The 27,298-nt window shown below is 42.0% G+C and overlaps 1 protein-coding gene across 2 annotated transcripts in view; it reads left to right on the forward strand.

Moving 5' to 3' along the window:
- Positions 1-27,298, forward strand: part of GON4L (gon-4 like) — a 3,426,849-nt gene that overhangs the window by 977,913 nt on the left and 2,421,638 nt on the right. The window lies entirely within an intron of this gene.

Here is a 27,298-nt window from a genome sequence, read left to right on the forward strand (position 1 = left end):
TAAGTCACTACTTCATGTATTTTTTTTTTTTTTTTTGTAATGCATCAATGAGCAGTAACTTTTTCATTTTTGCTAGTTTGGACATTTGTATGTAATGCACTAATTTTTGAAGCAGGATTTTTTTCAAGAGGGAGTCTGTACTCCTGAAATAAAACATTAAGCAGTGTTGTGCATGTTTTAGTTGAATAGAGGAACAGCATGGCAGCACACTTGATTCTGTGATTATGATTGCTACCATACAGTGCATGATGTTCATCGTGCATACAGCTGCAGTCATAACAGATGGGTTCTCCTGCCGTCAGGCGGGTCCTCGGTCGGCCGAATTCTAAAGTCTAGGTCCAGCTTCTGTTGTCGTCGCTTCTTCCCTGACGTCAGTGCGACAGGGGTATAAAAGAACCAGCCGATGCCATTTTCTTCAGTCTTTCTTGCCGCGCGGTGCCCAAAGCAGAAGCAGTTCGCAAGTGCCGGTCGGCCAGCTCCTGAAATTACGAAAATTTTGCAACCGAAGTCTTCTTGAAAGCTAAGTACCCCATTGGGGAAACTTTTCTTGCCTCAGATCGATGTCAGACAAAGTTAATAATTGTATTTCATGTGGGAAGGAAATACCGCATAAGGATTTTCATTCACTTTGCATTCCTTGCTTAGGCCCAGACCATGATGTCTCGGTCTGTCGTTTTTGTGCTACATTCAACAAACGCACCATTAAGCGTCGGGCGGAGTTCGCCCAGCACTATTTTGGCAAAAAATTTAACTATATTATATCGTCGGATACTCCGACTCCAGTTTTGTCTAAAAAACGCCAAGATAAGGACCGACACATGAGGTCCGCGTCCTCCACCGACACCACGCCAAAGCCGATTACAGGTGGTCCGGTTCTCAGTGAGGCGCATACGCAGCCCCTGCCTACCGACGACACTTCATTGGCGGTGTCTTCTGTGCCCGAGGTCGCAGGCTCCTCGGCCCACACCCCGACTACAGATACCGAAGCCACTCTTGGTGGTGAATCTCAAAATATAGACAGGTCTGCCTCTTCTCAAGGTGTCTTTAGACCTTCCTCTTCTTTTTCCATCAAGGCTTTCACTAAGTCTAAAGCAGCCATGCATTCTAAGAGACAAGCTACACAGGGCCCTTCTCCAGGCCCCATGCCTAAAAAACAGATGCTTAAAATGGCTGAGGATTTAATTACCCTTATCAGGGGTTCTCAACCCCCCCCCCCCCCGGACAAAAGGCCCAGAGTGGAGGAAGAATCTCCCTCCTCTGACCAGGCCTCCATTATTTCAGAGCACTCGGATGAAAAGGAACATTCTTACTCCCCTTTTGAAGATTCTAAGGCAGAGGACTCCATTCCCTCTGTCCCCCCCCCCCCCCCCAGAGGATTACTCATTTGGGGAAACCTTGCATACCTTAAGGGAACACTTACACTGGGAAGGCCAAGAGTACTCAGATTCCAAGAAAAGGCTTAGGGATTTTCTCTTGCTACCTCAGCACAGGCCTCTGGCTATACCTCCTGTCTTAGACATACTAGGTGATGTGTACTCGGAGGCCTGCCTTAACCCGGATTCTTTACCTCCAGCCCCAGTCAAGCCTGACAGGTACTACCGGGTTCCTGACTCGCACCAATTGTTATACAAAAGCCATGCAGCTGACCCAGAAACTATCTCACAGGGCCCCAAGGGAATTAAGGCCTCCACTGCTAAAAATCCATTACCTTCTGAGAGAGATTCCAGATCCTTAGAAAGGTGGGGAAAAAAGGTATACACCTCTGCCACCTTAACCATGAGGGCATTAAACTGCTAGTTCCATATGCTAAAGTACCAACAGTTTCTGTTATCACAGTTGAGAAGTAAAATGTCACAACCTGAACAACCAGACTTGAAGGAGTTGCAGGATTTGATGCATAGTGCAGAACAAGTGGGTAAACATACCTTGCAATGTGGTTTTGATGCTCTAGAGGCCTCATGTAGAGCTGCTGTTACAGGATCAGTCATACGTAGACATGCCTGGCTCAAGGAGCAAACCTTACCAGATCATGTCAAAGCTAAATTACTAGATGCCCCTCTACAAAAGGATGTATTATTTGGTGTTAAAGCTGAGGCAGTATTAAAGAAAATGGCGGAAAAGGCTAAATCAGTGCAAACAGTGAAAGATTTTCTACAGGTACAACCCCCGCGTTTCAGTAGAAATTGGCCTTCCAAAAATTGGCCCTTTCCAGCCACGGGCAGACCCCAAAGAGGTAGATACAGGCGCCCGAGGGGCAGAGGGCAATCTCATGGATCGTTTAGAGGCAGACAGTGGCAAGCTTCTACACAGAGGTGGTGAGGATAGTTCGCAGCCATTCAGAAAGCAAGCCCAATGACTTCCCCTTTGCATGCCAAGCAAGGCTCAAATGGCAGCACCCTTAGGTGGAAAACTGGCATTATTTTCAAAAAATTGGCATATTGTCACAAAAGACAAATGGATCCTGGACATTATAAACAGAGGCTACAGATTCCATTTTCACACCCTTCCAAAAATGAGAGGCATGCCAAACCTGCCACACAATCAAAGGGCAGAGGCACAAAGACAAATTTCAGATCTCATGGACATGAAAGCTATTCAAGAGGTACCTACTCACGAACAAGGTCAAGGTTTTTATTCCAGACTATTCCTGGTACCAAGGAAGGGAAAAGATTGGAGACCTATTTTGGACCTATCCATCCTAAACACATTTTTACTCGTACCAAAATTCAAGATGCTCACATTACAGCAGCTTCTTCCCATGCTGGGCAAGGAGTCTTGGCTGGTAACATTGGACCTCAAGGAGGCATACCTGCATGTCCCAATCAGGCAAAATTGCAGAAGATACCTCAGATTTCTTGCAGGTTCAAGCCATTATCAATTCTCTGCATTGCCCTTTGGCTTATCTACTGCGCCCAGAGTATTCACGAAATGGCTGGCATCAGTAATTGCCTACTGCAGACTTCAAGGGATACAAATATATCCATATTTGGGTGACTGCCTGATCCAAGCGGACAGCAAGCACATACTTCTGAAACATCTGGCTTTTGTAATAATGTTGTTGAATTCTCTGGGATACACAGTCAACAAAAAGAAATCAAGGCTAATACCCTCTCAGAAAATAATTTTCCTGGGTGCCAACTTGGACACAAACAGCCAGATGACCTACCCTCACGCCAGAGAAGCAGGGGCAGCTAACTCAATACTTCAGAACACTAGCAAATTTCACCAGGCTGACTGCAAGTAAAATCCTGCAGGCTCTGGGATTCATGGCATCTTGCATCCTACTAATCCCATGTGCAAAGTTGCATATGAGGGGAAACTTCACTGGTACCTGAAAAACCTATGGTCTCAACACAGCCACAGTTTGGAAGCAATAATACCACTAATTCCATGTCTTCAAAAGGAATTTCTGTGGTGGGCTCAATCATGCCAAACAAACACAGGTCTCCCATTCTGCAAGCCTCAAGCAAATCAAGTCATCACAGCAGACGCCTCGGACTACGCGTGGGGGGCGCACGTGACAGATCGGTGCATTCAGGGCAAATGGTCCCAAAAAGAAAAGCACCATCACATCAATCAAAAGGAAATGCTAGCAGTAATAAATGCTATTATAGCTTTCAAAAACCTTCTGCATCCAGGTCAACTATTGATAAGGACAGACAACACCACAGTAATGTGGTACATAAACAAACAGGGAGGAACCCATTCATACCCCCTATGCAGGCTGGCCATGTCACTTTGGAACATGGCTCTGGAATTACAAATCGAACTTCAAGCACAGTATTTGCCAGGCAAGGAAAACACGCTGGCAGACAACCTAAGCAGAAATATGACAGATCCACACGAATGGAAGTTTCATCCTCAAGTTTTTACAGAGATAATTCAAGCATGGGGAAGGCCAGACATAGATCTCTTTGCCTCCCACAAAAATCACCAATTGACAAAATTCTGCTTAAGGACTTTTCATCCAAAGGCCTGGAGAGTGGACGCTCTCTCTTTCAGTTGGACAACAATGACAGTTTATGCCTTTCCACCTATTCCTCTGCTGCCCAAAGTTCTTTTAAAAACCAGAGCAGACAGACCAAAGATGATTATCATTGCTCCAGACTGACCAAGACAGCACTGGTACCCACTTCTGAGGAGCCTGACGCATTCCCCTCCATGGACCCTACCTCTAATGCCTCCTCTTCTGACTCAGCACAGCTTCAAAACTCTTCACAGTCAGCTGAAAACACTCAGTCTGGCCGCATGGAAGATTCCTTAGCATCACAACAGACCCTCCTCTCCAAGGAGGTGCAGGATGTCATTTTGGAGGCCAGAAGGCCGTCTACTAGAAAAGCTTACTCCGCAAAATGGAAACGGTTTTGTGCCTGGAATGAGAAAAAGGGCCAGAATCCTGGAAAACTGAATTTACCTCAAATATTACAGTATCTAGCTGAGCTGCTAAGCAGTGGACTTTCATTCTCCTCCATCAAAATCCATGCCTCAGCCATTTCTGCAGAATACAACACTGATCCACTTTTATTCTCTCACCCTCTCTTAAGACAGTTCCTCAGAGGGGCTAAGAATATAAAACCCCCAAGAAAACAACCAATACCTGCTTGGGACCTCAATTTCATTCTAGAAAAGCTGACCTTGCCTCCTTTTGAGCCAGCTGCCTCAACAGATTTGCAATATTTGTCCTGGAAAACAGCTTTCCTTCTGGCTATCACCTCAGCTCGTAGGGTATCGGAACTACAAGCCCTCATGGCTGTGCAGCCTTTTATCATCTTCCATCAGGACAGAGTTTCCTTACGAACCAACCCATCCTTTATGCCAAAGGTGGTATCCAGGGTAGCTTTGAATCAGGCTATACACTTACCTACCTTTTACCCTAATCCTCAAAACAAAGGGGAGAGACTACTACATTCCTTGGACATCCACAGACAGCTGTGTTATTATTTGGACAGAACAAAGCCTTTCAGAAAATCAGAACAGCTCTTTGTGTCCTATGCTATAGGAGCTCAAGGGAAGCCAATTTCCAAACAGACAATTTCAAAATGGATAGCCCACTGCATACGCTTTTGTTACTCTTTTCATGGTAAAACTGTACCTGCAGGCATCAGATCTCACTCCACAAGGGCCACAGCTACCTCTGCAGCTTTCCTCAGAGGAGTTCCTACCAAAGATATTTTGGAAGCAGCCACTTGGAGTTCTGTGCATACCTTCTCCAAGCACTACCACCTACCATTATACTCCAAAACTAGAGAAGGATTTGCCACTGCAGTCTTGCAGGGCATCCTGGCTCCTCCTAGTTCCACCTAGTGCCTACCACCCCTTTCTTAGCTTTGGGATTCTACCCATCTGTTATGACTGCAGCTGTATGCATGATGAACATAGTACAGTTTTGTACCTACCATAAATGTAGATGTTCGAGTGCTAATACAGCTGCAGTCCTGGTTTCCCTCCCTCCTTCCCCTCTTGGGACAGGCCTTTTGGCTAACACTTCCTCATACAACCTGATTGGGGTATTCATTTATGGTGTATTTGCTTGCAACTACTGTATTTTGATTATATGGCATTGCTGTATTACACAAATTTATGTATTGCCTTCCTTCTGGGGGCACCTGACATCTGGGGCAAGAAAAACTGAAGAAAATGGCGTCTGCTGGTTCTTTTATACCCCTGTTGCACTGACGTCAGGGAAGAAGCGACGACAGCTGACGCCGGACCTAGACTTTGGAATTCGGCCGACCGCGGACCCGCCTGACTGCAGGAGAACCCATCTGTTATGACTGCAGCTGTATTAGCACTCGAACATCTACATTTATGGTAGGTACAAAACTGTACTTTTTACCAGTCCAGTTCTTACCTGGGGTGTTTTATGTTCAAAGTCTGCACATCCTGTCCACATTCGTTTAGGCTTCTGCTGGATATTCCAGTTTTCCCCAGATTTCCAATGAAGCAGGTGACTTTGGAGTTCCTTTATACTCCCTGTAGGTTTGGAAGGTGTGTGTGTGTGTGTGTGTGTGTGTGTGTGTGTGTGTGTGTGTGTGTGTGTGTGTGTGTGTGTGTGTGTGTGTGTACTCACGCACACATTGCTGTAGTCTGTCCCCTTGTCCAAGACTGTTTGTCTTCCTGACCATTGAGTTCTAAGATTGTTTCTGGCTTCTACAGGGTCAAGAATTGCATTAAGTATGTAATGAGTGAAGGGGTACAGCAGGATCCATAGGAGCTATTCTGAATTAAGATTAGATCTTTTTATAATCATCACAGAGTTGCAGGCCATGTAATTATTTGTGTAAACAAAATTAATCAGAATCCTGACTGCTTTGTTATTTCTGAAAAACATATATAGACTGGGGGGGGGGGGGGGCACAATTTTTGGTCGAATGAGCAAAAAGAAAAAGTACACCCTTGTAGTGTCTGCATTGTCAGTAATTTATGTAGTGGGTTTTAATTTTAAGATCATTCATATTTACTGAAATACTGGTCTAGAAAATGGCCATTTTTTTGCACAGATATGGTAATACCTTTTTGTTTAGTGCTTGCCTTAACATCCTAAATGACAGCTAACATTATTTGGAAATTTGCTAAGGTGCTACATATAATCTAGAAATATTCTGTCTAGATCACCAAACCATGACATTATTTTCTTTGGAAAAAAAATCTCGATAGTATTATGGTTACCATCATTATTTCTTTTTATAATCAAAAACGTAAGCCACTCAGACTCTGTAGCAGTCATTGTTTTCCAAGTCATTGCATTATGTAGGTAACTAATCAAATGTAACAAAACTGCCCTCCTCATTGCATTCAGAAAACAGGAAGTTAACTGAACCACTGCTTGTGAACACCAGTGTCACAGAACAGTTTTAGATGCTGCTGGTATCTATGCATGAAACATAAGTTGAATAAAAAAATAGCTAGCTAGTTTTTAAGAACAAGACAACTATAGAAATACAAAAGGGTAAAACGGTACTGTACTGTCAGACAACTGCCAGCCACCCTTTACACCGGATGTGTTTAGTGTGCAAAACATCTCTGTGTAAATGGGAAAAATAACTTGTTATAAAAAATTGTTGCTGATTTTGAATGTTTTCTGCATATTTTTTCTGGCCCTACCAGTTTGTAATGCACAAGATATTTGTTAACTTCTTCTTTTTAATGGGGAAAGGTTACAAGTTAAAATAAGTCAGAAAATCTGTGTATTTTGATTGTTGCTGTGTTTCAGTCTCAGTATTGTTTTGGGGAGTTTGAAAGAATCTGCAACTATTCAGTGTCACAGCCTTATACGGAAATGAGTCTGTGGTGATGTGCCACTATATGCGAAAAGCACTGTGGGAATATCTCAGTATATTAGTGCTATGCAGCTCATTTCTTAGGGACATCATCTTTTCTGCAGTCAAATAAGTATCAATAGCAGTGGTTATAACATATTTTTAATGTAAATAAGTAATCTGATGTTTCCAGCAATGATATATTTTATGGAAGTTAAATGGGGGGAGTATGTGTATGCGTTTAACAGCTGGCCACTGAAAAAGTGAAGTGGCCCAAGTCAGTCTTGTCAGCCACAGTGAGTCTCAAGAAAAGTGAATGTGTCCTTATACTCATTCTTTCATGGGCCACAAGAACAAAGGTAAATACAGTGTATATCAGGGGAAAATGAAAAAAAAAAAAAATGTCCTCATACAGTGATCTGTAGTCAGAATTGATCAGCAGAGTGTATATCTGCAAGGCAGAGATCTTTCCACTCACACCCACCATATCTCCTAAGTAGTAATGCTGCTTTTAAAATTAGACATCTGATCACTCTGTACTTAGTCTTCAGCATGCAGTAACTTGTTTTGGAGCAGTGTTACAATCTTTGTGTTGCCTTTGCTTTTCTGGTCAAAGCCAAAAAAAGTCAAGAGTATGCCACTAAATGAAAACCAAAGCAAGTTAGGTAATCAAAACCCTTTTCTTAAAAAAATCACCTTTAATGAATTATTACTTGTGACATAGACAAACTGACATGTAAGTAATCAAACCATATTAACAAGTTTGCATTTACAAACCTTATTCATCACATGTATTGTCTGTGTAATATAATTAAACCAGCAGTACCAAATTGTTCAGTTCCAGGCTTCTCTTAAACCTCATCCCTCCTCTAAAATATTTTCCTGCATGATTGTTCCTAGAGTTACCATTTTTTCTGTATAACTTACTCCTGTTTTGTAAAGATCACACTTCCTGTTCTTTTATCTCTGCTGTGATACACACTACTTCAAGTATGGTTGATTTAGACTTTGATTTTCATTTTGTAGTAATTACTTGTTTGGCAGCCACCAGAATTGAACGTAACTAGACCTTACTATGTCTGTGTAATTCAGATCCTGTATCCCAGCTCAAAAAATAATTTCCTTAGTTATACTCATTTGCTCGCCCAGTATTTCTGACAGAATACTCTGTAGGGAATTTTTAAAGTCTGCCATGTCATCATACTCCACAAACATATGCTCCCAGGTACCTCTTTCTTCCCCATTACACCTCTGACATTTGCCATCTACATAAGGAAACATTTTTGGGAGTTTGCTTGGGGTGTAAAAGTACTTATGCAAACACTTACAGGCAAAATTCCTAAAAAATCTAGACATTTTTTGCATATTTAGGGGCCATACTTTTGTTGGCCAATTGTTTCATTGTGAATTGCTTATCTTGTCTCTCTTCTCAACTTTTCTGACCTCCTGTGATTGATTCATATAGTTATCCTGCAATATTTTATATGCCTTACTAATTATCCCTTTTTAGTATTAGCTTTTGTTCTAGATTCAACTGAAAACACAACCAGGTCTTTAATTTAGGATTCCCCTCTCTCTCTCTTACCCTGTATTCAGATATCAATCTTTGATAGGGTAGGCATTCTCTAGCCTGTAGTCTAAATGTCTTCTTGGCCTTTTCCTGTTTTATTACCTTTCCTTCTCTAATTATCCTTTTTCAGTACATTGGTTACTTTGACAGCTTCCTCCAGTAAATTCCATCCCCCTCTTGCCTGTTCTCTGCACCCATAATTGCAGTCATCCCTATTGGCAGCATCTCATTTCTCAATTCTTGTGTTGGCTTGGTTCTTGGTATACTTTCTGTTACTTTATGAATACAGTAATCTGCATAACTGCTGTTATTCTCCTTAAGGAATTGCTTCCAAAAATCTTACTATTTCCTTGTTTCTTGAATTACATCCCCCACTTCATCATCCCTTTCCACTTTGAATTGTAGCTTTCTGCTTGAGTTATGTATATGAGCATTAACTGCATATTTTTAAAATATCCCTTCAAAACAGTTAATCCTAACCTCCTTGTTCCATTGAAAGGCTCCGCTTATCCTATTTGAATTTTTGCCATCTTCCCCTCCAAGATAAAATCCTTTGTGTTTTTTTTTTTTTTTTTATTAATTACTAGCTATAGCTTCTCCTGTCATTGATAAAATGTCTGACCTGTGTATACAACTAAAGGGACTACATTTTCTATTGCTTGTATCTTGCTATTCATATCCATAGACAAGAGATTCCAGTTTCTCAGTTTTTGTATTATCTTTTGTTTAGTTTCTGCATGCATAGCCTTAGCTGCCACAACATAATCCTTTTTAACCCATACTGCTAAGTACTTCTTTTTATCATGTCCCTATAAATGTGGGTATTGCTGAATCAGTTTCATGTGTGGGCACATAGTTTATTGCTATTTTTATCTTCTTTAATTTATATCCCTAAAAAGTGGAACTATCTTAGAATGTTCCACAACACTGAGATGTTCTTTTTTGGTTCTATCAGGTACAAAGTAATAATTATCCAAAGCAGTGAAAAAAAGGTCACTGCGGATAAACTTCACTACAGCAACAAGTCCAAACAGCAGAAATAAAATTGTAGTGAAGAAACACAGCCAAAGTAATAAAACACACACATTTTAATAGAGATAAGCACTTTCACATCTGATCTGAAGAGGCATCATATCAGATGTGAAAGCGCTTACCTCTATTAAATTTTGTGTGTTTTATTACTTTGGCTGTGTTTCTTCACTACAATTTTATTCTGCTACAAAATAATAATTGCAAATAAAACCAACTTTTCTTCAATACCATGCCAATTATATCTTTGAATTTTTGAGTCCCTTATTTTCATTGACTGGTTCTAAATGTAACGGAAATAACAAAGGTGAAAGAGGACACCCCTTCCTGGTTCCTTTCTTCAAACGCATCTTATCAGAGAGGAACCCTCACACTTTGATTTTTGCATCTGATCCCTCGTATATCCACCTAATTAACCTTACTGTATCTAGAAATGCAAATTCTTCCATTATCATCCTCATAAAATCCCAGGTTACTCTGTTGAATACTTTGTCTGCATCCAGATCCACCAACAACAGTGTTTTTTCTTACATTCTGTTTCCCTCTGGTTCATCACTGCTCTATTAATGTTGTCAAATATTTGCTGCTACTCCATAAAACCACAGTAGTCTTATCTATCAGTTTTGGCAACACCGTTGCCATTCTTTTATCCATTGTGGACATAAAACACTTTATAATTATGAATACTTAAAGGCACTAGCAGAGCTGAGGACCACATTAATATGCTGTTATGCCAAGATCGATAAAAAAAATATTTTATTTAGCACCGCTTTTAAAATGAAGTAACAAAACAGTAAAATTAAGCGCTTTCATCTCTGCTTATTCAGAGACTTCTTCAGAATGCCATAACAAACAATACAAGTAATTTTATGCTATCATCTTTGAATGCAATGACTCAACACACGCCCTGTATTCACTACAACAAGCCAACCAACATTCCTAAACAATTATATATGTATATGTGCTGTATAAATGCATCTCACATTTTAACTCTCTAGGTGCATATCCTATGCGTCAACTTATTTAACAATTATATAAAAGGAATTGTAAACATATATTTTAAAATGTTTTGCATTTCTATTACTTTAAAGGAATAGCCCTAAATATTTAAAAATTGTACATAAAAACCTTAAATAAAAATAGCTATTTTTACCAGCATGAAATAAGGGACAATCAAGTAACATAAAATAAATGACATTCTCATGCTTCACCTCCCTTTTTACAAATAAACCAAACCTCATCTATCTAAGGCTCTCAATTTTAGGAAACATGCCAATGAAAATGAGTCATTGAGGCCCGGCCACTGTGTGGCATTTGTTCTAATCTGCCAAAGCGCTCCATGTTTTTCAAGTATTAATGTCCAGGGGCCACCCCTTTTATCAAGGTCAAGGGCTTCAATGATAGCGAATTTTAAAGTGTGGTCCGGAAATTCTATGCAATGCTTTGCTAACGCATTTTTGTCATTTTCATTTTTTATATCTCTCAGGTGTCCATAAATACGTTTCCCTTTCACAAAGAATTAACAGCTATGTTTGATCGCCATGGTTTTGAATACATGGAGATGGTGGTCAAACATAACCAAAGAGACATTGATGCATGTGATTTGGACAAAGATATTCTAACTGCTGAAGCTCATACGGCTAATATATATGACTATAACCGGATCTTTAAAAGCATAGAGAATCAAATGAATAGAATAAAGAACCGGAAAATAAGGAAAAGAGATAGGGATAGGGCGGAATATAATACTAATTCTGCCTACCTTGAACCACCTAAGTCTCAGAACTGGGGGAGTAATGCACCAACCATGTGAGAGCACAGACCCACGAAACAGAAGCTTTTTTTAGAAAAAAGAGGAGGAATTCCCACCCCTGAGGCGATCTAAATGCCGCAGGCAAAGGAACAACCAGGAGAACATCCAACAAACGGACTCGTAAATGCATTGGGGGAGAAGGGGCAAATACCCCAACTCAAGGGGGAATATGGGGGGGGGGGTCTGAGATGCAACATATGAGGTCGGAAGTAATTGATTGGAACCTCCAACTTGTTACCCCACTATCCATTTGAATTCTAAACGTGACTTTAAAGTGTTTAATTTTTCTTCTGTGTGCATAGATCAGGTCACATGTGATTTATTAGCTATAGGTATGTCCTTTGTGCCAGCCAAACCAATAGATGTGAGTAATACCATAGTGGACCTAAAACAGTTTGTTAGGGGACTAAATTTGAGTATACTGTTCCACAATGTTAAGTACACAAGTAATCCACTGTATATATCCAGTACCTACAATCCCCCACTTCAGCCTTCATTACAGCTGTTTGAAAATCTGTGTGAAATAGATTTTCGAAATTTAGGTGTAAAGAAGCTTAATAGTAATGCATGTAATATATCTAAAGATGAGAAAGACTGTTTACAGACGTTGAAAAACAACAAAGGGGTGAGAATTGTTAAACCCGATAAGGGTGGAGGTATTGTGATCATGGATATAAACTTATGTAATGAAAAAATAAAAAGATACTAAATGGCACAACCTATAAAAAGGTTTCACTTAACGAGGTAAATGGGGCTTATAGAAAAGTTAGAGGTGAATTTAATGATTTATTTATTGAAGAAAGTAGAACTATTGACGAATTTAATTATGCGAGTGTGACCCACCCTAAAATACCTATTATTTTTGGTTTGCCCAAGATTCACAAAGATCTGAATCTTTAATAATTGGCTCAAGTACTGGTGTCATTCTAAGGGGATCCAATGTCTGTCTGCCTAGGATGACATGTTGGACAAGCCACGCTGCTTCGCAAGGGACGGCTTGCACCTGTCACCACTGGGCTTCCGGATATTGGCTAAGGCTCTTGCCACTCCCATAGTGCCTTTTTTAGGCAAGGCTCAAAAGACAAACCCACCTCCTTAGAAAACAAAAATGGAAAAAAACTAAGGGTAATGCTGCTCAAAGCCAGAAGTCTAAATCTCAAGATGCAGGCACTCGATGCACTCCTCAGTATGGAGAACATCGACGTCTGTGCAGTAACTGAAACCTGGTTCAAGGCTCCTGAGAGCACCCCAGCGCTACCAGGCTATACCTCGTATCATGCTTTTCGGCCCCAAAACCCGGCCGAACCACAAAGGAGGGGAGTGTCCATATTCATCAAGGACACCCACACCTCCAGGTTAGTAGCAACACATAAAGCATCAGAGACCATACAGGTGCAACTAACCATAGACAAAACTGCTATACAACTGGTAGCATGTTACAGACCACCCTCCCAATCTCAGGAACCCCACTCAGCCTTCCTGAAGACATTGGAGGATATGAATGTATCACAAAATACCATCATACTGGGAGACTTCAACTACCCAAACATAGATTGGGTACATTATTCTAGCCCTAACACCCTAGCCCAAAGGTTCCTGGAATTCATAAATTCAAATGCACTGGAACAACTAGTCACCTCTCCCACTAGGGGAGATAATATACTAGACCTGATCATCACAAACATAGGGACAAAATGCTCCACACCGGAGGTATACCCCTCACTAGTGAGATCTGACCATAAACTAATCACCCTGGATATACATATCCCACCTCCACCCCCAGCACAAAAGACCACAGTGTAAAACTTCTCAAAAGCAGACTTCACTCTTCTTAAGACTGAGATGGTATCCTTTAAGCCCACTGGGCCAGTGGATACCACATCCCACAATGCTGAATCCTTCACAAATGCTTTCTATGGACATCTCCAAGAATGCATGGATCATGCAATCCCAAATAAATCCAAGTCTCTCTCCACCAAAGGCAAGCGTCCTGTCTGGTGGACCTCAGCCATTAACAAATTGTATAACAAAAGAAGGAAGCTACTGCACGACAGAGCAAAATCCCATAAAGGGAAGACATCTCTGATCAACATTAGCAGAAAACTACGTTCTCTCATAAAAACATCCAAGGCCAACTTTGAGAGAAAAATCACTAAGGACACTAAAGATAACCATAAAGCCTTCTTCAGCTATGTTAGAAACCCATGGAAACCCTCAGATATGCTCAGAGTTAGTTCACAACAACAAAAAATACACTGAACCCACAGATATTGCCAACATTCTGGCTGACAGGTTCAGTGCAAATTTCTCCCTCCTCACCCCCAAAAGAAGAAATACTTATCCCAGCTGAATGTAATCTCCCTGTAATCTCAGATGTCCAAGTGAGAACCGCCCTCAACAAAGCTAAAAACACAGCATCAATGGGACCGGACAGTATCCCGGGTTGTATACGTGAACTCCAAGAGGAGCTAAACCCACATAAAAATGCTATTTAACCTTAGCCTTACTACAGGATATGTACCTGAACACTGGCGACAGCAACAGTGGTCCCACTCCACAAAGGGGTACCTCTACAGACCCTGGGAACTACCGCCCATAAGCTTAACCAGCCTGGTCTGCAAAGCTATGGAAAGAATCATTATGGAACTCATAAACAGAGACATAGGGGACCTACAGACACTTGACCCCACCCAGTTCGGCTTTGTAAAGGGCAGATCCTGCCTTTTGAACCTGGTTGACTTTTTCGAAACAGTCACTAGAGCCATTGATGAGGGCAAAGCAGTCCATACAGCCTACCTGGACTTGGCTAAGGCCTTCGACACAATACCACACTCAGGCATCATAGATGAGCTCAACAGCTTAAACGTAAACCCTTATGTCACTAGATGGGTTGCAAACTGGCTAAAGGACAGAACCCATAAAGTTAAAATCGCTGGAGCAATGTCAGACTCAAAGCCAGTCACAAGTGGTGTCCCACAGGGATCTGTCCTGGGACCCCTCTTGTTCGGCATTTATTTCTCAGATGTTAAAGCAAACATGGGAGGGTTGTGGCTGACAAAGTTCGCAGATGACTGCAAACTAGGCGCCATAGTCGATACACCAGCGGACACATACATCCTACAAAAAGGCCTCACAGAAACGGACAACTGGTGCCAGAGTCACGGCCTTAAACTAAATGCCAAAAAATGTATAGTCATCCCCTTTGGGAAAAACAAAGTACCCACAAATTATCACATAGACAGCAACCCACTGAGTATGGAAAAAGTAATCAGAGACCTAGGGACCCAAGTCGACAGCGACCTCTCATTTGACACCCACATTGCCAAAGTGGTTAGAAAAACATTCTACCTTGCACACCTCATCATGAAGGGATTCACATCCAGATCCAAGGATGTCATTGTACCCCTATTCTCCTCCCTCATCAGACCCATGATAGAGTACAATGCCCCATTTGGTATGTACCTCACCCGGCATTTGCAACAGCTGGAGAGACCACAAAATTACCTCACCAAGAGGATCTCCAACATATGTCTTATTCTGCCAGACTAAAGAAACTCCAGCTCTATTCAGTAGCATACCGCCTGCTCAGAGGTGATCTCTGCCTGACGTACAAGGCCATGTCCAATCAGGATCTGATGGACATGCTCCACCTCAAAAAATCCAAATCCATCAGGACCACGAGAGCTAAAGACTTAAACCTCGGCACAAGTATGAATAGGACATGCTGGAGGCATAGATTCATAACCCAGAGGCTTCCCATGCTTTGGAACAAGATCCCAGTTCATGTTAGGCAGAGCCCCTCACTGACTCTTTTCAAGAGAAATCTTGATGAGTGGATGGGAGATCGTAAGTTTACCCCAGGGGTCACATCTGTGTCACTGCTAGACAGGGACACAGTAAACTAATTCTGTTATATAAGGGGACATTCATTGTGTCACTACTAGACAGAGGCACAGTATTCTAAATCTGTTCTGTGCATTTTTGTACCATTTCATGGGGTGGCGAAAGCCACATCACTATGGTTAGGCTTACAAATGCCCCAGGGCAGATAGCCTAGTACTAAACTATGAAACTATGAAAGGGTAGTTTGTAAGGGCTGCACGAATGGTCGCATTCTTTGATAGATTTTTAAATGAGTGTGATATTCTAAAAGAAATGTTTATTAGTAGAGGATATCCCTCTAACTTAGTGAACGATGTTATGCTTGAAGTAATAAACGTGAAAGGGGACATTTTTTGTCCCTCCTCAACCAGCAAGAAAACCATGTTGGTATTAATTTTAATAATGAGTTTGTAGGAAACCCTGGCAAGTTGAATATTGTTAGACCCTAATGGCTTGTATAGAGGGATTCTTGAAATACAAGATAATTTTAATACTGCATTTGTAACCATATTTAACAGTTCTAGTAGGGGTATCATGGATGTACTCTGTAAGAATTGGATGGTGATGGCAAACAATAGGGAAATTAGTGAGTCTGTGAGCAAAAGACCCATTATTGTTTATAGAAGGGGTAAATGCCTGAAAAATATTTTAGAAACAACTTCTAAGGGACCACTGAATGGCAATATGAGTAAGTGTGGTGCCTGTAATTATTGCCCTTATATTAAGGAGGGTTCCAGCTTTAATGTGAGTAACATTAATATAAAGCTAAATAAAAGATGTTTTTGTTCCACTGAAAAAGTAGTATATTGGTGCATTTAGTTCAAAATGCCACTGTTTTTACATCGGAAAGGCAGAGAGAAAATTGAACTGTATTTATGAACACCTGAGAGATATAAAAAATAAAAATAACAAAAATGCTTTGGCAAAGCCTTGCATAGAATTTGCAGACCACACTTTTAAATTCGCTATCATTGAAGCCCGTTGACCTTGATAAAAGTGGTGACCCCTAGACATTAATACTTGAAAAACATGAAGTGCTTTGGCAAATTAGAACAAATGTCACACAGTGGCCAGGCCTCAATGACTCATTTTCGTTGGCATGTTTCCTAAAATTGAGAGCCTTAGATAGATGAGGTTTGGTTTATTTGTAAAAAGGGAGGAGGTGAAGCATGAGAATGTCATTTATTTTATGTAACTTATTGATTGTCTCTCTTATTTCATGTTGGTAGAATAGCTGTTTTTATTTAAGGTTTTTATGTACAATTTTTAAATATTTAGGGCTATTCATTTAAAGTAATGGAAATGCAAAACATTTTAAAATATACGTTTACAATTCCTTTTATATAATTGTTAAATAAGTTGATGCATAGGATATGCACCTAGAAAGTTAAAATGTGAGATGCATTTATACAGCACATGTACATATATAATTGTTTGGGAATGTTGGTTGGCTTGTTGTAGTGAATACGGGGCATGTGTTGAATCTTTGCATTCAAAGATGATGGTATAAAAGTACTTGTATTGTTTGTTATGGCATTCTGAAGAAGTCTCTGAATAAGCAGAGATGAAAGCACTTAATTTTATTGTTTTGTTACTTCATTTGCTGAATAAAATATTTTTATCGATCTTGGCATAACAGCATATTAATGTGGTCCCCAGCTCTGCTAGTGTCTTTAAGTATTCATTGGTTGTGTCTGTTCATGTTTTTTTTGACTTTATAGTTATGGTTTAAAGTTAAAATGGGCCAATATGAAGCTGGATCTAATGGGTCTTTACCATCATTAGGTATTACAGACACCACTCATTTTTTTCAGGATGTTGGTGCTTCCCCTCCTTGTAAAATACTGTTAATCAGATCTTTTATCACTTTCTTCCCTTCTAGTTTCCAAACTTCTACTGGAATACCATCTATTCCTGATGACTTTCCTGCAGATTGGTTATACATCACCATTTTTATCTCCTCTCCTCCTGTCTTAACTGTTAATTGTTGAGCCTCATCTACCTTGCCATATTTGTCTTCCATAAATATTTCCATGTGTGCATTTTTTTAATTTCCCCACTTCTCTGCTTTATACAAATTTTCATACATTTTTGAAATATCTCTAATTTTAGTCTCTATTGGCTGTCTGGTTATTTTTATTTTTATAGGCTCCCTAACTTTGTCAGCAAACCTTTCTACTTTCTGTTGCCCGAGTCGTTTTGCCCAAAGTTTTTGTGCTCTGGAGTTATCAAAAAACAGTTGATTAATATCAATCTTTGTAAACTCATGTGTATTATTCAGGTAGTCCCTTATTTTCTCTTTAGCACTGTGCAGTTGTGCCTCCTCTTGCTCTGAGGTTTCTTTTATTCTGTAATACTTTAACCTTTGTCAGTCCCTCTAAATAGTTCTTGTTGCTTCTTAACCATATCTGTTTTGCTTTTATTTCTACCATTTTTAAAACTCCATTTTCATCTTATCCCACTTATTAGCTGCAACTTCTGGAGTACTTTCTACCTTCCGTAATCACTCCTGAATAATTTCCACTACCCATTCCTTAAAGTCCTCTCTGTTTAATAAGTGGGTGGGGAAGTGCCACATTCTCATCTTTGCTTCAGTATTCTGCATTTTTATTTTAGTAATATTTGGCACGTGATCTGAAATAATTATTGGATGTGTGTCAAAGTTCTCAATTAAATGAATATATTCCTGTTAAATATAATTTCTGTCTAGTCCAGTTATTGTACTTTGTGGAATAATAATAATACTGAGTTCACTTCTTCCGCACCGAATGTCTTCATAAATTTCTTCAGAAATCTACCTTCTTTTGTTATATTTTATGTTTTCCTTTATGGGTCCCCCAGGTACATCCTCACTGTGATAAATCAAATTGTAATGCCCACCTCTGAGTAATATTTCCTGCTGAAAGCTGATGATTTCTTTCAAAATTTTCTTAAGCTAGAGAATAGCAGTTTTAGGTGGAATATACATATACGCCAGCATAATCCTCCTCTCTTGCTCATAGCCCTTTACTATCACATATCTACAATTACTATCTTTTTTCCTCTTCTATCACTATTGCAGCTCCTGTAGCAGTTAGTAGAAGTACTCCCATTTTTCTTTGTTTGTGCTCCTCTGCTGGATGTCCATCTTGAAATCCTTCCTTTATCAAATTTACATGGTCAGTTCTTTCCAAATGTTCTGTTGTAGCATTGCCATTTGCACTCTGCATTCCATAATTAAATATTCTTAAATTAAATATTAATATTCTTAATTTAAGAATTAAATGTTCTTTCCTTTTTGTCTGTATCTGTGAGACAGTTCACATTCCAAAATATGGAAACTGTTGCTATTATGATAAATCGTTATTACCACATATATGACAGCTTTTTAAAAATGTCTGTTTCCAGCTTTTCTGCTACATGTACCCATTAATATTTGGCTGGTTAATCCTTCATATAGTTTTTTTCTTATCAACATTGAAACCTATGTATCATTCACAATACTTTTTGTTATAATGTAAACCTTCCAAAAAACACACCCCAGAACACCTCCATACCATGTTAGGTTAATACAAACACGCAAAACTATGTACCTATTCAAATAACAATGTTTAACCCTCCAAATAGGAACAATTGTCCCAAATTGACAGCTGCAGACACAGGCCTTAGTTAACCGGAAATTGAGGTCGTCCTTACTAGAAAGCATGTGATTGCCTGTCCTTCTACTTGCACTAACTAGTGTGTGTTCTTTTTTCATCTTTATTCCTCTCCCAGATGTGAAAAACAACTTGCATGCTTTCACAAAACATTAACGTTTAGGCTGGAAGAAACAAATGTTCTGTCTTTTTATTGCCCTATTATCAGCTTGTCTCCATGGAAACATAAGTGAAAAAATGTAGTTCTCGGATGCAAGTTTTTAAAGACGAGCAGAAACATTTATTGCTATTAAGTTTCTTAATTTCAGTTTGCGTTGGTCACATATATTTGCTTTACTATTAGTCACTACTGAAATCCCTTTTAAAATCTCAATGTTTTTTTTCTTCAGAAAGTATGTGTGTAATTGCCAGTGTCTTTGTGAAACTGCTTTTAAACATGGTTGTCTTGGTCTGTCCTGGAGCATGATCTGATTGCATCAGGGGATAATTTTCCACACATGCAAATGTGTTGGTGTCCTCCAGAATTATAGATCTGTACAATCTTGCCCACACGTATTATGGAAAACGTCTCTCTCGCTCCCCTTGAGTAATGCTACATTCTTCAGCCTGAACTTTCCCATATACCTCAGGATAAATGTCCCTTTCTGCTTCATGGTCCTCCTCAGACCTCCTGAGTTGTCATCTTAGTAACAGTGTTCCAGTCCCCTGCCAATGACAAGATTCCTTCCTGAAAGGCATAATTTCTCCCATCATATTAATATCAGCAATGGTATTTTTTTTTGGGGGGGGGGGGATAAATAGACCCCAGTGTAAGTCTAGTACCATTTATCAAAATGTCTGCCTTGTTAATCAGCTTTCTCTTCTTCAATAATCAGTCCCAACCTTTTTTGAATTAATATTAAATCCCATTTCTTCCTCCTGCACTACATCCCTGCATAGAAGTCCTCTCTTCTAAGTTATCAGAGTCTCATTTTCTGTTTTATTAAGGTGGGCTTCTTGAAGCATCATCACTTGTGTTCTTTTTAAGACAGAGGTTTTTATCTTCTGCATGTCTAATAAACCATTCACATTCTAAGTTAAAATACCAAGGTTACTCACTTAGGGTACATATTTAATTTTTTTCATCTTTCCTCCTTTTGTCTTGTGTACATGGCTTATCTGGTTTAGATTCCTACAATGTGCAACTCCACCCCTCCACCCCTGTTACTTTCCAAAGCTGGCATAAACTAGCAGTCCAATGGATCCTGAGTTTCCTTAGTTTCCTTTATGTTTTTCTTAAATGTATAATCACAATCAAAGTCAGACTGTATACAAGCTTAGCAAGTTCAACATTTTCATATTTGAGCTAATGCTTACAAGTAGCGGTATCTAGTGTTTTCCCTCTTCCTTCTATGTGGAGCAAAACTGGACTGTCAGTTAACCATGTTTATGGCAGATATGTCTCTGCTGATATTGTCATTATGTCAGTTAAACCAGGGAGGGAATTTATTGTCCACCTTCTGTGTTCGCTTATTTAAAGGAATTTTCTTTGCTGTTAAAAAATGTGGTGCAGTCTTTTGATCCATATTTCACTGTACTTGCTTCCTTAATGGGTTTTTCAGTCTGTTACTGTCTTACGTCCTCCCTCTCATTTTTCCACATTGTAGTGGGCTGCTAATAAATTTCTTCACTTTTAATAATTTCTGTTATGGTGAGGTTAGGCATTGTGATTTTGTACATTCAAAAACATTTCATTGTACATAGAGACAGGTTTACGATATTAATTTTCCTTTTCCTTTTGTCTTGTCTTAATCTGAAGATAACTGCTTTGCTTTAAAAGATCTCATTGTGTTGATTTTGGGTTTACAAAATAACTACATCTGAAGTAGTTGACTTTATTTAATCATCAACCTGTGGGTATTCGGATCCGAGACTGCAGCATCACCAGCATCTGATCCGAGTTCCAAGCTCCTCCCCTTACCCATAATACCCCATCTCCTTCCTTCCCTTAGATCTTGTTTGCTCTGGCTTATCCTAGCATCGTGGTCTCAGAGCTCCAGTCATGGTGAGTAGTTTTAGTGATAGTTTTTTGGGAGTTTGTACTTTTCTGGTAGTGTCGGGTAGGTTTCCTTTCCCTTGTTTTGGCCTCCCCTTTCACTGTTGCGTCGCGTTTACAAAAAAAAAAAAAAAGTTCAGTTTACTTTAGTCAGTGTAGTGCCTTCCTTCCCCATTCCCTGTCCTTGTTAGTCAGTTTGTGTGTGTGTGTGTGTGTGTGTGTGTGTGTGTGCGGTTGGGCAGGTTAGGGCCTTGTGATGGCTGATCAGCAGAAGCTGGTATTTAAAAAGTGCACAAAGTGTGGCCACAAGTGGTCTCCGGCTGATGGCCACACTCTGTGTGTGGTTTGTGTGGGGGTTCCCCATCTTTCTACCGCCTGCACTATTTGCTCGGGGTTTAACTTCAGGGCCCTGAAATGCATAGGGCTAAATTAGTCTGAGGAGACTTCTCCCTGCTATGGAGGTGGCTGTCTTCACTTCGGCTACAGTCACAGCTGTGACTGCTTCTTCTTCTGCCACCCCCCCCCCCTCCCCAAGGCCAGGACTCAACCTCCTGCTAAGAGGTCTGTGAATAGGGAGCACAGTAAAGAAAAAGACAAAGGGAGGAAGGTATCCCCAGACCGGTTGGATCTGGTTGGTCCTCCTCAGAAGCAACAAAGGATGTCCAGACCTAGCACTCCTCGGCTCCGCTCGCCCAGATTCTCGCCGGAGGAGCCTAGACCTTCTTCTAGGGCCTCTGCACATTGACTCTCCCGATCGGTGTCGGTGGCTTCATCGCGCTCCACCAGAAGCTTGAGTGAGGCAGACATGGACAAAATGATGCGAAGGTTTATTCATACCCAGATTCAGATGAGGGTCTTGCCAGCGTCCTCTCCCTCTGGAGGGGGGGGGGGAGCTCGCTTCCCTTTTTCACACCGATAACTCCTTCTCCGATCTGACCCCCGGTATTGGAGTTTATGGACCGAGAGGTCCCAGAGTCAGGGGGTTGGCGCCGATGGTACCAGGTACCTCGACACCGGCCATTACCTTGATCACATCGGACCTGACTAGCTCAGACCCAAGCGGCTCTCAGAGCTGAAGCCTGGTCTTCGGATCTGAGGGGTTGGGTTTTTCTCTTTTGGTGCCGACTTTGTTGGTCAAGGCCCTCACCTCGGTATTTCGGCTCTGATCCCCCTGTCGGATCTTGGGAGAGCAGCTTCTTTATTAGCTTCCTGGGAGGCTCCCTCTCCCTCGGTTTTCAATGTGGTGGAAAGAGCTCTCTCCAGTGGATCAAATCCCCTGACAGTTTCCTCTGATTCTGCCACTACTCCCTCGGCTCTGGGTGCGACTTCAGCTATTTTGCCCATTCAGGGACAGGCTGTGCTCGATGTGCCCCAGACTGTTCCCCTCGAGGAACAACAAGCGATTTGCGAATCCTCTCCGGAGAGCCCCACCAGAGAGGTTCCTCGCAAACAAACGTGCAAAAGGAGGTACCTTGTCTCCTTCCCAGAGTCCCTCACTGAGGACACCAGTTAGCAGGAAGGGGAAGGTTCCCCCTTTTCACCCCCCCGACGAAGTCTCCTTTAGAGTCATCATGGAAATCCTGTGCCAGCGGGGGTGGGGTTTGGTCAGCCCCCAAGCCTTCCTTGGACGAGTTGGTGTTTCTGGAGGCCTTTGGCACAGGTCGTCTACTTCTTGGGTGCTGTCTCCACCCCCCACAGATCCCTTGGTGGATCTTATTACTATCCAGGCATGGAAGGAACCGGACACCATGGAGCCAATCCCGTAGCATCCAGACAAGATTCTGAGTACTCCTGTGGATAGTTGGAACAAGGGGTCCCCAGTAGACGCTGTGGTAGTAGCAGTTTCCATCTAGAAACAACTAGCTGAAGAAAGTTCTACGGTCCATCCCCCCCTCCCGACTTGAGAGTCCAGGACGATGGATCATCAAGAAAGTGGGTGTATGGCTTCAGCCACCTTTTCCGTAAGGGTGCTGAATTATTTTGCCCACGTCACTCGACTGCAGAGCGACCTTGTCAGGGAGCTGTCACCCCCAGAGTCTATTTCACTGAAGGATAAGTGTATATTCTCCACGCAAATGGCCACTCAAAGCGGTTTCTAAAATGTCCATGCACCTCCTTTCGCATGCCACTGAGGGAGCGGCAAGGGTGGCCAGGTCTGACTTTTCCATGAGGCGACACGCCTGGCTCAAGCTATGTCAGTTCACGGATCTGTTTAAGGCATCTTTCGTGAATGCTCCTTATGACGGTTCTTCCTTGTTTGAGAAAACTGTTCATGAGATGTTAGTCCAGAGTGAAAAGGATGGAAAGACACTGTCTGCCATCGGGATCCACTTCTCGAACCCTCAAAAATCCTTTTCCAGGAATCAGCAGGACAAATGAAAACGTGACTCTGGAAGTATCAGTATTCCCGGAACACTCAGGACTCATCTTCACCCAGAGTCAGAGGGGGACTAGACAGATGCCGGCCCAGAGGCAGGGGGGGGGGGTCCAAGAAATTTTGGGCCTCGAGAACTGTTCCTGGGCAGGCCCATGTGGCAGCCCGGAGTGGTTGCCCGACTGCTCTGCTCTGGAAGCAGTCTGGGGTCATCTTTTGCTGCACCTGATGGCATGGGAGTCCGTGTCAACAGACTGTTGGGTGCTTCACATCATATCCAGAGGTTGTACCATCCCCTTTGTGGTTCCTCCCATTCCCCCAAAACGCCTCCCAGACGTTCCACCTGCCAAAGGGAGGTAGCAGCATTCGAAATAGACAAGCTGCTAAGGAAACGAGTCATCCAGTTCGTCCCCTGAGATCAGTCCAGATCGGGCATCTATTCCAGGTTCTTTTTAGTGCAAAAATAGACAGGGGACCTAAGACCTATTCTGGATTTTTCTGCCCTGAACCTGTCAGTTGCCAAAGAAAAGTTCCAGATGGTCACATTACAATCCATCCTGCCTTACCTGCAAGAGAATGACTGGATGTGCTCCATAGATCTCCAGGATGCATACTACCATAAAAAGATGCACAGATGCTCCAGGAGGTTCCTTCGCTTTCGGCTAGGGGCCGATCATTATCAGTTTCGAACCCTACCCTTGGGTCTCACCACAGCCCCCCAGTGTATTCACCAAGGTCATGGCAATAGTAGTGCCTCACCTGAGGCTCCAGGGAATACAGGTCTTTTCATATCTGGACGATTGGCTCCTTGGTGCTCCCACCAAGCGTCTACTTTGTCAGGCCAGAGACTATTTCCTGAAACTGTCAGACTTTCTGGGAATTACACATCCAAGTCTTTAGCTCCAGTCCAGGTTTTAGACTACATTAGAGCAAGGATAGATACATTGCAAACCAAAGTGTTTATAACTCCAGCGAGAGTTTGAAGCTTAAGACTCCATGTGTCCCTGATCTTTCAGTCTCAGCTTCCTTCAGCCGAGGTGCTATTACGAGGCCTAGGTTCCATGGCAGCCACCATTACTCTTCTTCCCTCTGCTCATCTGCATATGTGGGTTCTACAGTGGACACTAGTGGTCCAGTGGTCATCATTAGTTCTGCCATTGAAGCATCCAATTCATATAAGTAACGCTTGCAGGAAGTCCCTCCTCTGGTGGATATGCTCCTCTAAACTAGTCGAGGGACTAACATTTATTCCAGCCCCTCCCTGAGCCACGATGACCACGGACGCCTCCCAACTAGGGTGTGGGGGGCATTGCTCGGGCAGGACTGTCCAAGGCACGTGGTCCCTGAACGAGACCTACTTTCATATCAGTGTTCTACAGATGAGGGCGGTCCTTTTGTCGTTGCAGGCCCTTCATGCCTTTCTTTCTCTGGGAACCATTGTAATTCAGACAGACAACATGTCAGTGGTCTGGTACATCAGACAGGGAGGAACCTGATCTTACCCCCTTTGTTGCGAGGCCATAAGAGTGTGGGAATAGGCGATCTCCACCAGCCGATTTCTGGTAGCAACGCACATTCCAGGTCACTCCAACATACTGACAGACAAACTGAGCAGGACTATTTTGATGCCTTACAAGTGGTCTCTGAATCCTTCTGTAGCGGAGCAGAGCTTCGTTGACTGGGGTCGACCTTGGTACGATCTCTTCACATCTCCATCCAATGTGAAGTGCAGCAATTTCTTCGCTCTGATCCCCTCATAGGGGGAATACCCCAGGGACACTCTGGTCCATGCTTGGCCTCCTGGTCTTCTCTATGCTTACCCCCCATTACCTCTCATAACAAAATTCCTCCAGAAGGCTCACAGGTTTGGGAGCAAAGTAATCCTCACTGCCCTATTCTGGCCTCACCAAGTCTGGTTTCCCTTTCTCTGGTCTCCTCTAATAGTTCCTCCATAGATCTTGGATCTGATACCAGATCTCATCTTGCACCCCTCGAGGGTCCCTCATCCAGACCTGGTCAGTCTGAAGCTCACTGCTTGGCTGCTCCAGTTCCCTTGATTGCTAGGACTCCCGGTCAAGACTCTGCTGGTGGCAGCTCATAAATAGTCCACCAGAAAACTATACCGTAGCAAATGGAAGTGTTTCTCTGTCTGGGCTTCTCAAAGGGATTTGGACCCTTTCACAGCTGCTGTCCCAGCGGTCCTCGAGTTCTTGGCGTACATTTTCCAGCAGGGTGCTGGCTCATCTACAGTAAAAGTTAAATTGGCTGCCATTTCCAATTTCCATATAGGTGAGAACATGGCTTCATTAGCTTCCTCCAGACTTTGCAAAACATTTATTAAAGGTACCTTTCTTTTAAGACCCCTGGTTAAAGATCCTTCTCCCCCTTGGGATCTTACCCTAGTTTTACAAGCTCTGGTTGCTCCACCTTTTGAGCCGGCTGCTTCTGTGGATCTGACATTTTTATCTTGGAGTACAGCCTTTCTAGTGGCTATCACCTCGACTAGGAGGGTGCCAGAACCCCAGGCATTATCTATCAAACCTATATGTATGATTTTCCATAAGGACAGAGTTTTACTTCATACTAAGCCTTCCTTTCTTCCTAAAGTGGCCTCTGAAACTAATATCAATCAGTCGATCCATTTACCTGTTTTCTTCCCAAAATTTCAGAACAGGGGTGAATATAAATTGCATTTGTTAGACGTACATAGACAGCTACGTTTTTATTTACGTAGGACTAAGGCCTTTCGTGGAGCTGACCAACTGTGTCTTTTTCTACACCTTTTCTGGGCAAACTAATCTCTAAAGTAACCATTGCCAGATGGATTTCCTTTTGCATTCTTCAGGTTTACAAGGAGAGAGGCATGTCACCTCCAGGACAAATCAAAGCCCATTCTATCAGGTCCATGGCTACATCGGCGTCTTTTTGGTCCAGGGTGTCTGTGGACGATATTTGTTCGGTGGCTATCTGGTCCTCATCTCACACCTTCATTTCTCAGTACAAACTGGACATGATATCTAGAGGGAGAGCATCTTTTGGCTCCGAGGTGCTACGGAATATCCTTCCATGAGGGCCAACCAAGTGTTTGGTAGCTGTGGACTCTGTCCCACAGATTGATGATCAAATGAAGTTAACTACATCAGTTGTTAGATTTTATGTACTCATCCGACAGTTTCCATCTGAGCAGTTAGACTTCATTTGTCATCAACCGTCCCTCCCTCCTTCCCCCTGACTTTCTCATTATATTTCTACTTTGGTAGGCAGGGGAGAGCGCCTATGCGACTCTCCTGTGCTTCTTTATTAGTAAGGTCTGTCAGGTCCGGTTTTATGTTTATGGTGCAGCAAACTCAATCTGAGGGAAGGAAGGAGATGGATGGAGGGGTATTATGGGTAAGGGGAGGAGCTTGGAGCTTAGATCAGATGCTGGTGAAGCTGCCATCTCGGATCTGATCCAGATCTGAATACCCACAGGTTGATGACAAATTAAGTCCAACTACTCAGATGGGATGTTATGGTGAGTACATAACTTCTTTTTTAATCACTTTTATGCCTTTTTCAATTTAACCAATCCTAGCTTGCCTCTTTAGGGGAAGGATGAGGAGGGTTTGTTCAAATCATCAATAAAACTAGTGTAGACTCTCCACTGTCCTTTCTCTATATCTTTGTCTGGATGACATTAATAATGTACTTTCTCTTTTTGA

The sequence above is a fragment of the Protopterus annectens genome, chromosome 8.part0, assembly GCF_019279795.1.
Source record: "Protopterus annectens isolate FY-2018-M chromosome 8.part0, PAN1.0, whole genome shotgun sequence".
In the NCBI taxonomy this organism is placed as follows: Eukaryota; Metazoa; Chordata; order Ceratodontiformes; family Protopteridae; genus Protopterus; species Protopterus annectens.